Source organism: Gorilla gorilla, chromosome 5 (assembly GCF_029281585.2).
Source record: "Gorilla gorilla gorilla isolate KB3781 chromosome 5, NHGRI_mGorGor1-v2.1_pri, whole genome shotgun sequence".
In the NCBI taxonomy this organism is placed as follows: domain Eukaryota; kingdom Metazoa; phylum Chordata; class Mammalia; order Primates; family Hominidae; genus Gorilla; species Gorilla gorilla.
Genome location: NC_073229.2, coordinates 161,725,752 through 161,740,121, shown reverse-complemented (window position 1 = coordinate 161,740,121; position 14,370 = coordinate 161,725,752). Strand labels below are relative to the sequence as shown.

Below are 14,370 nucleotides of genomic sequence, written 5' to 3'. Positions count from 1 at the left end.
CTCATGATTAGGTAGACTCTTAAAACCTAACAGTCACCTGTGACTTTAGAACATTTCTGCCAAGCATGATATGAAGGTCAACATCTTAAAAACAGCCTTTAAAAATATTTCAGTTTAAAATATTTTAATCCTTGTGTTTCATGAAATCATTACCTGCTTTCAGAAAATGTGCTAAAAAGCCTAATTAATTATTGTGTCAAACTTTTGAATGGGCTAAAAATGAGTGCAAAAGTTAAATAGCAAAGTCAATGGTGTTCTACAGAAAATTTTTGGAAATATAGAGTCATGACAGGAATTTAGTTAAAAATAAATGTAATCCTGGTTGGATTTAAGTAAAGTTTATTGAGTTTTAAAGCAAAATGCCAGTGTGCTCAGCATTGTGTTAGTTTCTAGAGCTAAAAAAAATAATTCAAAGCCACTCATATTAGAAAGATATGATAGTCTCTAAATTCAAGAAAAACCCACTGTTTTTCTTTAGATTAAGACTAGGGACTTAATCTAAACTTATCAGCCACCTTATACAGATAGAAAAATTGATATTGCAGAAAATCACTCAAATGATTGTATGCTTTGTTCACAGTTTGGAAGAAAAGATGAGGCAGCCATCTTGCTCTTGCCATGTGCTGGTATTGGAGGACCCTCCGTGCTTCAGATTTACCAACAGCATGAATCAAGAAAAGTTAGCCAAACTTCAGGCTCAGGTCTGGATAGGGGGCAAGGGTACACCTCACAGAAAGAAGGTGGTACATAGAACAGCTATAGCTAATGACAAAAAGCTTCAGAATTCTCTAAAAAAAACCTGGCTGTGAATAATATAGCTGGTATTGAAGAGGTGAACATGATTAAAGATGATAGGACAGTTATTCATTTCAACAATCCCAAAGTCCAAGCTTCCCTTTCTGCTAATACCTTTACAATTACTGGTCATGCAGAAGCCAAACCAATCACAGAAATGCTTCCTGGAATATTAAGTCAGCTTGGTGCTGACAGCTTAACAATCCTTGAGAAGTTAGCTGAACAGTTCCCATGGCAAGTCTTGGACAATAAAGCACCAAAACCAGAAGACATTGATGAGGAGGATGATGTTCTAGATCCTATAGAAAAATCTGATAAGGCGTCAAAGAATGAAGCTAAATAAAATTTTGATTTTTGGAAGCTGGCATGGACTAGATTTAACAAATCAGCTACGTGATTCCAAAGTTTTACAAACATGGAGAACATCACCTGTTACTAGTTCAGTAATAAAACTATTTTGTATATTAATAATGCTGTTTGTTCAGGATTTTTCAGCCATTTAATTTTGCATTTTGCACTTCCTCCCAGGATATTTTTTTGGTCAAAATATGAAGTATTGGTGCAGTTTAAGGGTGTTTTGGGTTTTGATTCCTGGTGTTTTTGTTTTTTGTTTGGGGTATTTTTGGTGTATGTATGTTTATGTATGTGTGTGGGTATGTGTGTATACAGTGCGAGAGTAAATTGGAAAACAGTTCTATTCATCCTCCTCCCTCCCCAGTAGAAATAAAAAAATCTTTACCAAAAAAAAAAAAAAAAGAAAAGGAAAAGAAAAGGGCACAAATGTTTTATCTGACCAAAGTTTTTTCAAAAACAATGATTAACTAGAGGATTAAGTCTCCTGCCTCCAGAACATGTGTGGGATTATCTTTTAAATATTCATTTTCACAGATGTGCAGGTGGTATGGCAGGGCAGTGACAGCAGGGGACCCGGGTTTGGTGCTTCCACCAGCAGGGTGTCCTTCTCACCTGACAACAGGAAAAGCTAGCATTTTGCCAGACCTGTTCTGCTTCCTTTCACATTTAGCAAACCTGGTCTGTTTCTCTTTGGAGGTTGTATATGTGAATACCTTTCTTTTATTTTCTTCAAAGGGGGGCTATGCCTACCTTTCCTCTAAGTCTACCATTTTTTTAAGTTGTGTTAAAATATACATAACAAAATTTACTATCTTAACTATTTTACGTGTATAGTTTAATCATGTTCAGTACATTTACATTGTTATGCAACCAATCTGCAGTGTGTTTTATCTTGTAAAACTGAAACTCTATGCTCATTAAACAACTTCTCATCCCCTCCTCCTCCCAGTCTGTGACAGTCACCATACTACTTTTTGTTTCTATGAATCTGCTACTTTTGATTTCTATCAGTTGGACGGCTTTAGGTACCTCATGTAGGTGAAATCATAAGGTATTAATCTTTGTGTGACTGGTTTATTTCACTCAACGTAATGTCCTCAAGGTTCATCTATGTTGTAGCATGTCAGAATTTCCTTCCTTTTTAATGTTGAAAAATATTCCGTTGTATGTCTATACCCCATTTTGTTTACCTGTCCATCCAACAATGAACACTTGGGTTGCATCCATCCTTAGGCTATTGTGACTAATGCTTCAATGAACATGGGTATGTTGAATCTCTTCTTGACTTCAGGTTTGGTCATCCTCTTGAATATATGTTTATTTTGTCTTCTGGCTATCGCAAACTTAGGAGCTCCTCCACTGTAGAAGGGGTAATGTTTCAGGGATTGGTGATGACTAAACTCACATATCCATTTTATCTCCTTTTGGCCCTGATCTGATCTCCCAGGCTGTACTGGCAGCACAGGATGGCAGTCAGTGTCTTCTCTGTTTCAGGACAAGTTGCCTGGGAGTCTTCAGTCCCTTCCCTTTTGTCTCTGTCTTCTTTGTGCACTAAGGGAACATAGGTTTAAACCTCAGAAAACAAACAGCTCTTCAGGAAAAATGTTTATCTTCATATTGCTATTACACAATGTCCAAGTCTACAAAACATTTTGCATTTTGGCAACATCAACTTCTTAGGCCTCACAACCATATTAATGAGGGATTCCTCTCAATGGGTTGGTTGGCATAACTCAACTCTACCGTTTTAACATGCATGACTCAATTACATAAGAGTTAGCTAATGAGCAATGGGGAAGAAGTTACAGGTTAAAACAAATGGTGCCTAAATCAGTGGGGAAGAAGTTACAGGTTAAAACAAATGGCGCCTAAATGAATCAAGTACCGCCTTTCAGATGCCCACCATTCAACAAAGACCTGGCAAGACATTTTCTCCACTGGGCATGAATCATCCAGATAAAAAGGGCAAACCAGGGCCACCTACGTTCAGAGCTTGTACAGTATGACCTCGAGGCCCAACATCTACCAGAAGCTTCCTAGCAAAAGGCCAAGCTCCAAAGAATAAAAGGGCTTACACATCAGCATTAAATAATTCTCTTAGAGATGCAAATTTCTAATTAGTTACTGTGGCAACTGTAGAAGCCTAGAAGTAAGCCCCTTACACAATGAACCTGAGAGTTTACTTTTTTGATTTACTACAGGCCTGCAAGAAGCAAGGAGGAGGAAAATAAATATTGCTTTAACTGTGACAAGAGAATAAAGTGCAACAAGTGAAGGGATTTCATCCTTTTGTTGAAATTCCTACAGGTCTAAGAGGGACATTATACTTGACACACAGTCTTGCTGCAGAAAGAAGCCAAATTCTCAAAGGCTTTATAAAATCATCACTATTATAAACTGACCCAAACACAGACTATGTGTTAACTTATACTGACATTTTTACTTCTTTAAAGTGAATATGGTTTAAGACTGTTTCAAAACAGCATGTTTTGATGGAGCGTTTTTGGTTTGTTTGTTTTATTTTGTGTGATTGGTCTTTGTTCTTTTTAAAGTTATATATGATTCTTTAAATTTTTTATTTAATATAGAGAAAAAAATCTATATGTTGCTGGGATACTTATTGGAGAGTAAACTATTTCCTACTTATTAGAGTAATACATGAAAAGAAAGGACAAAAGTACTCACAAGAAAGTATGAGAATATTAATTTTATGAAGAGAGTTTCTCTTTGGTTTATAAAGAGGAAGAGAAAGTTTGTCCCAATGCAATTGTTTTCTTAATTTTAGGACTAATTATTTAAATTAAAATTCACAGATAAACATGTAAATGTCTTCCTCCATCTTTCCAGAAGCAAAAAAGAAAAGGATTATTGTTAACAAACTTGAGTAATATTTTCTGTGTGGAATATGTTACTTTCATCTATTTTCTTTCCTAAATGTTGTAAATCAAATTTAGAGTCCTAATAATTGCTCAATAATTTAAATAAAATCCTGCAATCTTCTGGTTATGTTTGTTTAGATTGTGAACTCCTGCATTCAGTAAGTAAGTAACTAACTGAGATACTAAATGCACTGAGAGAGGGTGAGGTTTAGATCGGAAACAAAGGCAAGGGAATCCTGCATGACTTTTAAAAATCTCACTAACACTCGATGCTCCCCTCCTCTCCTTCCTACACACAGAAGTTCACCCCTTCACCTTCTTACGGGATCTTCCTAAGCTCCGAACCTTTCCATCCTTCTTCCTCATCAAACTTTGTCTAGTGTCTCACTCTTAGTATCTTACTCTGTGCTAGAATATTCTAGCTTACATACACTTTTGTGTGAAGGGAATGATAATGACTTAGTGACTAATCCTCAGATTAGATATTTAGTGTTTAATAGGAGTTTCTAGATACACAGAAGCTTAGCCCAAAGAAGTGACTTTATTTTATATAGAACAGGAACAGACACATATTTGGTTCATGACACATTCTTGTCATTAGTCCATGCAAGTCTCTTGTATGTATATATTTGTTTATTTTTATTGAATAGTTTAATAATGACCATGAACCTATCATCCAACATGGAACTAGAATTTTGTCAAAAATTTCTATGTATGTAGAACATTCTATGAATGTAGCTCTTTGTCCTATCCTCCTCCCTCCTCAAACTATGTCAATCACTATCCTGAATTTTGTTGGATGATTGTAATACTCTTATCACATCTATGTGTATTCCTAAAAAGTATATATTTTTTTAACTTTACAACTCTGTATGTCATCTCTGGAAACCTATTTCCCATTCAGTGTTATCTTGCTAAGATTTATACATATTACTGCAATACTGTAATCCACTCATTTGGCTTATCTAATATTGTATTGTATAAATGTGCCACGTTTAATTTGTATAAACTATTTGCTATTATGAAAAACGCTAAAACCTTTTTCTACATGTTTCCAGGTGTGCATGACACCTTACTGGGATAGGAAGTGCCAAGTCCAAAGATATGTGATGTTCTTTACAAAATAACTTTACAAATTAATGGCAAAAGCTTTCCAAATTGCCTGTCCAATTTACACTCTCATGAAAAACATGTAAGAGATATATATCTTACCTCCACTGCACCATTAGGTATTGCCAGATTTTTTTTTTCCTTGCAAAAAGTAATGTTAGTATAAGGAACTATAGTGTTAGCTACCTACGTTACCAAAACGGGATTGTTCCTCCACAATTTAAAGATGTAGATCAAGTAAATACAATGCTTCTTTGTTAGTGGTACAAGATATGAGGCACAACTACTGATACTCTATCTTACAGGGATTATCCCAGCATATCCAAGAACCCTTGACCACTAATATTAAAATATTATATTACATGTCAGCCCCTGAAGCTTCATTGGATTTATCTTCTATTCTATAACTTTACTAGGATATATCTGGCATTTGCCACTCTCTTCTTAACAGGTCCAATTTGCAGTATGTCATCAGTATAATGGCCTAACATAATACTATGTGGACTGTGAAGGACTGGGGGCCTTGAAGACTGTATCATGATGGCAAGCAGGAGAATTAACTGTGCCCTGGAAAAACAGAGTGAACATGTATGGCTGCCATTGTTAGAGAAAGGTCAACTTTTTTTGATCCTCCCTGCTGATAAAATAAAAAATAATGCATTCAACAGGTCAATATGCTGTGTTGATCTGTTGCTCTAAAAATACCACATTTGTAATAGCATCTGCATTGTCCCCTTCAAAAATCAGATAGATCATAGCAAATTATCATAGTGATCCACCATCATTTGCTATGATCTATCTGTTGTTTTTTTTTGATGGAGTCTCGCTCTGTTGCCCAGGCTGGAGTACAGTGGCATGATCTCGGCTCACCATAACCTCTGCCTCCTGGATTCAAGCGATTCTCCTGCCTCAGCCTCCCAAGTGGCTGGGACTACAGATGCACGCCACCATGCTTGGCTAATTTTTGTATTTTTAGTAGAGATTTGTATTTTTAGTAGAGATGGGGTTTCACCATGTTGGCCAGGCTGGTCTCATGATCCGCCCGCCTCAGCCTCCCAAAGTGCTGGGATTACAGGCGTGAGCCACTGCTCCCAGCAGATATATCTGATTTTTGAAGGGGACAGAGTGACTACCAGCATTCCTTGACTTGTAGCTGCATCATTCCAATCTCTGCCTTTGTAATCACATTGCCTCTTCCTTTTATATGTGTAATCTGAAGCGCTACCTAAAAGTGGCTGGTAAGCTGGAAAATACTAAGTACTATATAAATGAAAGTTGCTACTATTATAAATATTTGGTGCTCAGGATATAGCAGTTAAGCTGGCAGTCGAAAAGATCAGCCCTCATGTTCACATTCTAGTAGGAGAAATAGCTATGAGCAGATAAATAAGGAAATCTACACTGTAAAAGATTGGCTGGGCACGGTGGCTCATGCCCATAATCCCAGCACTTTGGGGGGCCAAGGTGGGTAGATCACTTGAGGTTAGGAGTTCAAGACCAGCCTGGCCAAAATGGTGAAAGTCCATCTCCAGTAAAAATACAAAAATTAGTTGGGGATGGTGGCGCACGCCTGTAATCTCAGCTACTCAGGAGGCTGAGGCATGAGAATTGCCTTGAATCCGAGAGGCGGAGGTTGCAGTGAGCCAAGACTGTGCCACTGCACTCCAGCCTGGGTGACAGAGCGAGACCCTGTCTTAAAAAACAAACAAACAAACAAACAAAAACTTGTGATAAGTGGGAAGGAGGAAAAAAATCAGATGAGGAAAATACAAAAATGTCCAGGAGGAATGTGTTAAAATGATAGACTTGATAGCCAGAGAAGCTCTCATAGACAAGACCAGTTTTGAATAAAAATCTGAAGGAAGTAAAGAAATCAACCCATGCAGACATATGGGAGAAAAGAGCTCTGGGAAGAGAAACTGCAAGTACAATGGTTGTGATGCAGAAGTGTGCCTGATACAACTTAGGAATAGCAAGGAGGACAATGTGACTGGAGCTGAGTGAATAAGGGCAAATCTAGCAAGAGGAGAGTTCAGAGATGTCATGCGGTAGAGTAGAGATAGGTCGGTTGTAGAGAAATTGTTTTTAATTCTGAATCAGATGGGAAGCCACTAAAAGGTTTTTAGAAATCTCTCTTTATTAAAATGTAATCTATATAAAGAGAAACACACAGATCATGGTATGAGTTTTGGAGGGAGAAAACTCATTACTTATATTTTAACAGGTTCACTGTGATTGATATGTTGACAATAAATAGTCCAAGGGGAAATGGTGGCTTGCACCAGGGCAGTAAGAGGGCAACAGTACAAAGGGGTCGCATTCTGGATGGACTGAAGCAGAGCTTACATGATTTGCTAATAAATTGGATGTGGGAAGAGAGAAATCAGAGACAATTCCAAGTTATGACTTGAGTAACTAGAGGAATAAAGTTTCTATTATTTACAAAATAGAAGTTTTTCCTTATTGAGAAGGGGACAAATGACAAGGAACAGGTTTTGAGTTGAAGTCAAGGATTGCATTTGGGGCATATTAAATTTGCAATGTCTATGACACATCCAGGGCAGATGTCAAATAGGCAGATGTACTTACAGCTCTGCAGCTAAAGAACCGCGAAGCAACTGAGGTGATGAATGGAACAAGCTTAGATGGCCTAAACGAGTAATCCAAGGAATGCCTCCAGGTTATTTGAAATTTTAGAGGGAGGAATGGTGAACAGGAACCAGGGAAATGACCTGAGAAGGAGCAACTAATGAGGTGGGAGAAAAACCCAGGAGATGGTGGTATCCTGAAGCCAACTTTGAAATGCATTTCAGTGAAAGAGAGTGATCTGCTTGGTTAAAGGTTGCTTATGAGACCAGGAAAGGTTAAGATTAAGAATAGACCATGGATGTAGCAATGTAAAAGGCATTGTGATATTGATAACAGTACTTTTGGTGAAGCTGAGGGACAAAAACTTGACTGGAGTGTATTAAAGACAAAAATTGATGTTGGGGAGAGAGGAGACAACAACGACAGAATGATCTTTCAAGGATTTTTGCTGTAAGGAAAAGAAAAAATCAACAGGCAGTAGCTGAAAGAGGGAATGGGTCAAAGAGGGTTTTTTTCCCTGAAAGAAAAGAGAAATAATAATGTGTTTGCTCCTCATGGAGTGATTCAGTAGAGAGAAAAACAAGGGTGAAGAGGAAGGGGAGAAGATTGCAGGAGTAATATTCCAAGCAGATAAGAGCAGATGAGATCTCGTGCCCCTGTGGAAGGGTTAGCCTAAGACAGGAAAGAGCAGACAGAATCTACCCTTCATAACAGGAAGGATGGGAGGGCACCTGGGCCCACAGACACGCGAATGGGTAGAAGTTATGGTCAGGGCTTTGCAGCCTTCTTTTCTGAATGTTTCGTTTTAGCTCAGTGAAGAAAGCTGAGAGTGAAGATGAGAAAAATGAAGATGTTGGAGATCTGAGGACAGTTGAGAAAATATGTGATAAAGGTCTAGGAAAGCTGAATAGACTAAAGAAAAATAGACTTGCCAGACTACCTTAAAGTCTCCTGTGAGATTGGCAATTACTGCTGCCTGGAAGAGTCCTCCTTATGGCTGAGGCGTCTTCGCCAGTCACGCTGAACTTCACTGGTCCCTGATGAAGCCACAGAACAGGCAACACATTTTAAGTCATTGCAGATTATTTCTGATATTCATTCCCAGTTTCTTTTCTGGTTATTAGAAGTTAAAAATTTGGAACAGGCTGGGCACGGTGGCTTATGTTTATAATCCCAGCACTTTGTGAGGCCAAGGTGGGAGGATAACTTGAGGCCAGGAGATCAAGACCCAGGCTGGGTAACATAGTGAGACCCGGTCTCTGCTTAAAATATATATATTTTAAATAGCTAGTTGTGGTGGTGTGTGCCTGTAGTCCCAGCTATCTGGGAGCCTGAGGTATATCTTGAGTTCAGGAGTTTAAGGCTGCAGTGAGCTATGATTATTATGCCACTGCACTCCATCCTGGGAGACAGAACAAGACTCAGAAAAAGTCTCAACAAAAGCCCAAAACCAAAAAACCCTTTTAGCCAATTCTATAAGCACTAGTTGGTCAGAATTTCTCTCTCATTCTCATTTCTGAAGTTCTCCTGACTGTCTTAAGTGTGTCTCTACAATTTTATCCCACTTTGAACTTCCTTAGAGTTGCATCTTTCGGTGATCCACAGGTGGTAATGTACTAAGAAGGAAGACAGGAGAGGGACTGAGGGGACAATGACATAGGAAGTTTTGGAAATGGTAAATTTGAGATGCCTATGAAATATCCAGCTGGAGATGCTGATGAGATAACAGGATAGATGAATTCAAAGTTCAGGAGAAAGTCCTGGGGCGGAGAGAAAAGTTAAAATATTTCCCTGGAACCTATTTGCAGTAGTTGAATCCATGAGCCTATACTCACAGTCGCTGAGGGCAATGTGTCCATGAGAAAAATAAAGAAGCCACGGCTGGGGAGGTCTCTTGGGGATACTACTATGATAGGGGGAGATAAGGAAGGAGAAGAGCTCAAGGAGAAGAGATGGAATAATTAGAGCACCATGAGAAGAGCGGTGAAGGGTTTTGCAGAAGGGGGTGAAGGAAAGAGTTTCAAAGGGAGGGAGAAATCAACAGTCCAAACATAGCAGAAGACCCGTGCAAAAGGTGGAGAAATGTCCACAGCATTCAGCTTGATTTCTGCTTATAAGAGTAGCTTTCAGATTGGCCTGAGCTCAAAATGGCATCTTCTACTCGGGAGGCTAAGGTGGGAGGATCGTTTAAGCCCAGTAGTTCAAATCAAGCCTTTGCAATATAGTGAGTCCCTGTCTCTAAAAAATGTTTAAAAATTTTTTAAAAATAACCTCAGTTCTATGAAATACATCTGTTTTTTCATTCATTCATTCAACAAATATGTATTAAGTAATTAAGTGCATACTAAGTACCAAGCACTGGTCTAGGTGTGTGTTTAATTATAATTAAACTTTATGTTCCATGAGAAGGGAACACATCAGGGGTGTTATGGGAGTAGGGCCAGCATGCAAGGGTGCACTCCAGGGAAAAGCTGTGATTTGGAACTTGGAGCAGGTGAGAAGGGCTCTATGAGAACAAGACCCTGGGGCAGAAGCAGACCCTGCCAGTTTTAAAGAGCAGCAGGAAGGGAGAGAGGGCCAGGTCATTCAGGATTGCATGGGCCTTTTCCAGGATGTAGACTTTTACTCCAAGTGGTGATTGCAAGCTTTTATATAGAAATTTTCTGATTTTAGAAACGTCAGCTGGTGTGTTGAACATTCAGCATTTTGCCCCTTTACAGGCTAGACAAATGATCTTTCCTGATGGGCGGTTTCTTTGTGTGTACCACTCTTTGCTCCAAGTCTATTCTCAACCATTTCCTAGTTTCCTTTGGGCATCTTCTTCCAGAGCCTGGTTGGCCCTGATGTCTCACTGCTCTGGAACTTGGTTCTCAGGCTCACCTTACTTAAACTCAGTGTCTCCCTTTTTGGCTCAGCCCAATGACAGCTCTACTTTTGCTCAGTCTTAAGATAGATGGGAAAACTATAAAATACTCAGATTCTCCTGAGTCTCTTGAGCATTTAGTTTTTTTGACCTGTGTCACACAGAGATGCTATAGTAGCACAAATTAGGTCAATGGCTTTCTTTCAGAAGTGCTTGTGTTAATTTCCACATATAAAAATGTGCATTGTGTGGTCATATAGCCCACTTTTTATTACAACAATCTTATAGCAGTTTGTAAATATTAGGTGCACCAAAGTTTTATTTGACTTACAACCTGTACAAAGTTATGTACTGTTTAAATACTCTCCCCTACATAAATATCCTCAATAACTTCTCTATTTTTCATAAATACATAGATAGAATGCTCTGTTCCCACAGTTCTGGCGAATATTATTTAGACTTTGGGGAATTACAATGGCAGAAAATATTGCTGATAACCTATTTCTACCGTGGCAGAAGACTGAAGTATGTTTTACTGGAAATACTCAGCTTGCAGGTCTGAAGTCTCACTTTTATGTTCCTTTTCCTATATTTAAAAGTTACATTTAAGCAGTATTAGTAAAATGTAAAATAAAGTGTGAGTAATGTTATTCTTTTCTTTAAAACAAAACACATGATAAGTTATAGAATCTTTCAGCTATAAAATATTGGGATCCCCCCCATAGGTATATCTGTTTTTACATAAATTGAAGACACAAATATTTGAACAATTGATTTATTCAGTAAACTTTTTTTTTTTTTGGAGATGGAGTCTCACTCTGTTGCCCAGGCTGGAGTGCAGTGGTGCAGTCTCGGCTCACTGCAACCTCTGCCTCCCGGGTTCAAACGATTATCCTGCCTCAGCCTCCTGAGTAGCTGGGATTACAGGCCCCTACCACCACATCCGGCTAATTTTTTGTATTTTTAGTAGAGACAGGGTTTCACCATGTTGGCCAGGCTGGTCTCAAACTCCTGACATCGTGATCAGCCCACCTTGGCCTCCCAAAGTGCTGGGATTACAGGTGTGAGCCACCGCACCCGGCCTCAATAAGCATTTTTAAAGTAGCAACATGTCTAAAGCAATGTGTTGGACATCACAAGGGACACAAAGATAGACAGGATATAAGATTTTTCCCTTAAGAGCTTATAATACAGTAGATTCATGTACAGACACAAATAACATGCAAAAGTAAAAATAAAATAGACACATTGTAAGTACTCAATTCAAGAAAATGCCCTAACTTGGGTTTAGGAAGTCAGAGAGATATCTCAGATATCTCTTTCTCACACACAATGTAATGATATGAACAACCACAACAACAACAAAAAATAGATAAAGTCCATAGAAAAGTAGACCATCAGAGATCAAACCTTCGGAGAAGGTCCTGGTAACCAACAAAATTGTGAGATAGAACTTTCCAGAAATGTACCCTGCTAGGCTTGTTACTGTCTCATTAGCAACAAACTTCATCAATCACAGGATTGGGATTAAGAGCTCTGATTTGTTGAAATCTAGACAAATCTTACTAATAACCTACAACTTAGAGAAAGCTAGGAAAGAGGAAGTAGGCCACCAAAGAAGAAGGTTTAGAAATTGCTAGTAGATGTATAGGACCCTCTCCCCAGCCACCTTTATGTTTGCTTGGAGACAGAAAAGGAAAAAAAAAACAACAACAAACAAACAAAAAACAAAACGCTGCAGTTCAACATTTTGTTACTTTGTGGAGGGAAGGCAGAGGGTTAATATTATTCACTGTTTGGGGCAATGAGTAGAAATTTAGTTTAAAAAAGACACAATTTGAGGGAACGGATATTGGGAAAACTGTCCCTGTCCTGTTAATCCTATAAATAGGAGCTGCCCCCTACCCCCCTACCCTACCCCCACCACACACACACCATTACCACCACTAATTACCTTTTCTAGACCCTTTCTTGGGGCTGGAGAGTAGGTAGTTGGGGAAAAAGAGGTGAAACCAGGAGAGTGAAAAGCTTAGATTCTTCCCCAGAGCCACCCCCACCATCTCAGAGTAAAGGCACCAAGCCATATGACTTGAGAGAGTAAGCTAAAGCCTGACAAAGACCCTGGGCTCATATGTCATCTTCTCTATGCAAGAAAATTTAACAAAACTTCAGAGGAGGAAATGCAATCACCTTTGCAAAAATTATGACAATGAGAAAAATTAGACAGAGGAAAATTACGACAGTGAAAGAAATCTGACCTAACCACCGCACCTTGCTTTTAACTGCCAAGCTGCCCTTGTTCATTTCTAGGCATAGGCTGAGCTAACTTTAGTAGGAATTTAGTTTACAGTTTAACTTTGAAACTAAGATGATAACAGCCCCTTCCCCAAACAAATCCTCTTCTTGCCTAGGGACCAGACCACCTTCGTACAACTAACAAATTAGCCACAAGATTAGAAATTATGGCACAGAAGTGATGCAGCCAGAGGCCCCGAGATTCCTATGGATAACATCCATAGGATTGCTCCCCAATTGTGCATATGGATTGTTAAACCATTGTTAAACCTAAGATTGGTGTTCGAGATATTTTTCAGACTTTGCTTTCTGATAGACAATCTGGTGCCACGCTACCAGTAGATGAGCTCAACTAGTTCTGTGATCCCACTCAGGAACTGAAGACAGCAAGAAGAATTCACTTTCACCCCCTGTGATTTCATCCCAGACAGAATCAATCATCATTCCCCACTCCCTAGTCCCCTGTCCACCAAACTATCCTTGAAAAACTCTAACCTCTGAGCCTTGAGGGGGATTGATTTGAGTGATAACTTCAGTTCTCCCACGTGGCCAGCCTTTTTCTTTACTGAAATACCACGTTGTCGGTGAATTGATCTTGCCTCTGCAGCAAGCGGGAAGAACCTGTCTGGTGATCAAAGAAAACCCAGGCCTACCAACCAGATGAGGTGAAAAGGAATTCAAGAAGAAGATCAGAACTGTGCTGTCAATATTAAGAACTGGCAAGTAAAGAAAAAAGACAGACATGGCCTCCTTGTATCCATGTATTCACTCTTTGCTTCTGGTAGCAGGAGACAGAGAATACACTGACAGATAAATATAATCCAAGTCAACCAGGAATAAGTGAGATGGAGAAAAGTGAAGCAGACCCCAAGGAATACAAATCATTCTATTATAAAGATACATGCACACATATGTTCATTGCAGCACTATTCACAATAGCAAAGACACGGAATCAGCCCACATGCCCATCAATGGTAGATTGGATAAACAAAATGTGGTACATATACATTGTGGAATACCATGCAGCCATAAAAAGTAATGAGATCATGTCCTTTGCAGGGACATGGATGGAGCTAGAAGCCATTATCCTCAGAAAACTAACACAGGAACAGAAAACCAAACACCACATGTTCTCACTTATAAGTGGGAGCTGAATGATGAGAATGCATGGACACAGGGAGGGAGACAATACACACTGGGGTCTGTCAGGGGAATGGGGGGTGGGAAAGCATCAGAATAAATTGCTAATGCATGCTGGGCTTACTATCTAGGTGATGGATTGATAGCAAACCACCATGGCACAGGTTTACCTATGTAACAAACCTGCATATCCTGCACATGTATCCCGGAACATAAAATAAACTTAAATTTAATTGAAAAAAAAAAGTGAAGCAGAGGAGATGGATAGAGAAGATGGAGTAAAGTGCTGCTTTGTGAAGAGTTTTCAGGGAAGTCCTCTCTGCAAGGTGACTTTGGAAGAGACTG

At 39.1% G+C, this 14,370-nt stretch overlaps 1 pseudogene; it reads left to right on the top strand.

Moving 5' to 3' along the window:
• Window positions 1-651: 651 nt before the first annotated feature.
• On the top strand, window positions 652-1,138 carry LOC101150589 (transcription factor BTF3 homolog 4-like; annotated as a pseudogene).
• Window positions 1,139-14,370: the final 13,232 nt, after the last annotated feature.